Source organism: Meriones unguiculatus, chromosome 2 (assembly GCF_030254825.1).
Source record: "Meriones unguiculatus strain TT.TT164.6M chromosome 2, Bangor_MerUng_6.1, whole genome shotgun sequence".
Classification (NCBI taxonomy): domain Eukaryota; kingdom Metazoa; phylum Chordata; class Mammalia; order Rodentia; family Muridae; genus Meriones; species Meriones unguiculatus.
The window spans coordinates 33,048,797-33,052,299 of NC_083350.1; the positions used below are offsets into that span (position 1 = coordinate 33,048,797).

Here is a 3,503-nt window from a genome sequence, read left to right on the forward strand (position 1 = left end):
CTGCAGGCACTGCTGCTCTAGTCTTGCCCACAAATAAACCTCTTGCCTTATCTCCAAAGATTTAATGTTATGAAATAACCAGTGGTTATATTTGGTTATTATTACGGTCCTTTGCCAGCAGGGATGATCTTGGGAAGAAGCGGATTAATTTCCCAAGAATTTAATGCGCATCTAGGAATTATAGATGGATATTTCAAAGGACAAATTAAAATTATGACCTATGTAAAACACAAACTCAGAAACAAAATCAGATAGATGATTAGTGTTGCTTTCTTCTAAATGAACAACCTTCTGTGAGCCTGGCTTTTTCTCTTGTGGGGTGTCATGGCATTGTTGAACAGCTTACACAAAGAATGACTGAGCATGGCTGAAAACTGAAGTTATCTTACAGCAATCTGGACATTTCACATCCATAAAGTAAGGATTTGGCCTCTGAACCAGCCATTTCTTATGTTTTGTCTTTCAAGGAAGGTTATTAACAGATCTCTAGACAGAGGCAAGGTGACGGTTCTGCAATTGCACCTACTCCAGATCTCTGAAGTTAAGTATCACTTCTTTACTGTTGTACTTCTGATTAAGAGAGTGTGTGGTCCTGTAGAAAGAGTCAGAGCTCTGATGGAACCCATACACCACTCTTTTGTATTGAGATACAAGGATCAATTATTTGATGTTCATTTATTTCTGAAATGGGAGCCATGAAGGCAACCAGACCACAGTGTCATGAAGCATCAGTGGAGTGCAGAATCTGTGGCTTTGGAGTCACCCACATCTCACATCTATACAAGCCCTTCAGTCGCTTAGGACTGTAAGTACCAGGGAAACACAGGTAGGTATTTATTCCTTGAAACAAGAAATGTAGTGGGTATTGGAGAACACCCAGGGTGTTCACCACCAGAAGTAAAACATTGCAAGATTCGGATTTTATTTCAGCTCAAAGCTCTGGACTTTTCAGAAATCTCTAATTTCTGTGTGTGCCACCATTTCTTTAAGGGATTAGAGACACTGAGAATTTTACCTCTAATAGGTCATAAGTTCGAAGGAAAGATGTTATATTAACTTGTATATTAAGACTTGTATTAACAATCCCTTCTGGGTCAGCTTTGAATGCCGACATCAATGAAGTCAATCATCCAACCATTTGAAGTAGGCTCAGTAGGCAAGTGACTCTGTGACTTTGGGTAAGATTCTGGAATCATGATTGTCACCTTTTGTGAACAGAACCTCCCCTATACTGAAAATTCACAAGATTTAGATTGAAATGAAAAAGATGAAAAATTTTATCTTGCTAACAAAGACGTAGTTCTTAGTATGATTTTCTTTCTTTTTTTTAACAAAAGACAAATTAGATGTTATTAATTTCATTTTTTTCCCTGTGAAAAAGTGGAGTGGCATGCACACTATACAGTGAAGATAAAGGGCTTTATGGTTGTCAAATGAGGGAATCCTCAAGAGAAGTTTTCTAAGTTTTTTTCAGCTTTATTTTCTTACTTGTAAAATGGAGATAATGTCGTTAATGTTATAGGAAATAATATAATAATTTAATTATAAATAATATAATAATATATAATTTCTGTAGGTAGGTACATGATGACTAATCTTTTTTTTTTTTTTCAATGCAGTTTATTCACGAACCTTGAACAATCATCTGACCCAGGGGAAAGCCAGCCCACAGCTTAAATAGCCTCTGGGTAGCCAGCCCCAGCATGCCACGTGGGCAATGCAGATAGGTCCACATACATGGAAGCAAGCCAGATCCTCAGCCTTAGCCAAATGTGAATTGTTCGTGACAGAGAGCACTCACCACCGGGAAGGTGGAAGGCGGAAACCAGCTCCATCTTTAAGGTGCGGCATTACGCAGCTCTCTAGAGTTCCCCCTTTTTGTTTTAGACGCATCAGGCAAGAGTAGAGGTCTGATCTCTGATATTAGAAATAAACTGGGACTTTGTACCGATGTTCATTTAGGTGTCATCCACCCAAAGAGCATCAGACCCGTCTGATACCTTTTTCTCAGAGGCGGGACCTGGGGCATCAACCCGCATGTTCAGACATGCTCTTCTCTGGGTCCAAAGCGGCTGACCCTGAGTGCAGTGCTTAGCCTCGCATCCTGAGTGTAACATTTTAGCTCCCATGCTTGGGGAGACTGTCCTGCTTCAATGGCTGTAAAGGCCTGAATGGTCATGGCTGCATTACGCTGTTGTGAGACTCTAATCTTGCATATATACCACAGGCAAACCAAGGAGACCAACACCAGAAGGCCTGCTAACGCTCCCATGCCCGCCCATTCCTTCAGATGATTCATGGCTGCAGCAAACCATGTTGATAATCCTGTGGCTAGTCCTGCGTCCACTCTGGTAGAATTTACCGTGAAAATGGCCACTCTCAGCTGCTCCATCGTAATATGGAATTCTCCAGTCCAATTACCTAAAATATAGCTAGAAAATTGTTTAGACAGATTTGCAGCACAGGGAAAATTCTCATGTTGTATGCTAGTGACTCAAAGTCCAGCATACTTTCATTGACAGCCAAGTTGAGCGATTTGCCATAGGGTATCAATTTGCTCCTGCACGAGGTCAATCCTCTGATTGAACACCATCAAGCCTCCTTTTAGTTGAGCATTAATTCATTTTTGTACATCTAAGGCATGAGCTACATTGGCTAAAAGGTTATTCAGGGTCTGAGCAGTCTGCACAGTATGACTCCTGGCTAATGCCACAGTGGTAGCTCCAACAGCCGCCAATGAGATGGCAGTAACAATGGCGGCTGTAATTCCAAGATCCCTTTTCTGTCTGAAGGGAGTCATAGCATGAGGGGCATCAACGGGCACAGGCACCCAGCGAGGCATGCGAGTAAACAGCTAGTAAATTTACTAGCATTCCAGCATTGGGCAAAAAAGCAAGTATCATTACCACAATTACTTGGCTCTATCTGGCTAATAATGAATAGAAATGGGGGATATAAACAAACAGGTGTGGGCTTATAGGAAATATTATGAGAAGCCTTAACCCCCTCGTTGGAACATCCTACATCAGTTCTAAAACTAGCAGTGGTGGTGTCCGAGGTCTGAGTAGGTTCAGGAGACTATTGCCCCCAGGGGCGAGATGTGCTCCATGTAAATTGACTAACTCCATGTTTTCCTCCATTTTGAAAGTCATTTAAGGTTCTTAAATTATTTTTTCCCTTTTTTTTAAAATTTTTCATCAATTACACTTTATTCAGTCTGCATCCCCCCATAAGCCCCTCCCTCCTCCCCTCCCAATCCCACCCTCCCTCCTCCCTCTGCATGCATGCCACTCCTCAATTCCACTGATAGGGGAGGTTCTCCTCTCCTTTCTGATCTTAGTCCATCAGTTCACATCAAAAGTGGCTGCATTGTCCTCTACTATGGCCTGGTAAGGCTGCTCCCCCTCAGGAGGAGGTGACTAAAGAGCAGGCCAGTCAGTTCATGTCAGAGGCAGTCCCTCTTCACATTACTATGTAACCCAATTGGACTCTGAACTGCCCTG

General features: G+C 42.1%; 1 pseudogene; it reads right to left on the reverse strand.

Moving 5' to 3' along the window:
- Positions 1–259: 259 nt before the first annotated feature.
- LOC132652498 (small ribosomal subunit protein eS27-like) lies at positions 260–1,196 on the reverse strand (annotated as a pseudogene).
- Positions 1,197–3,503: the final 2,307 nt, after the last annotated feature.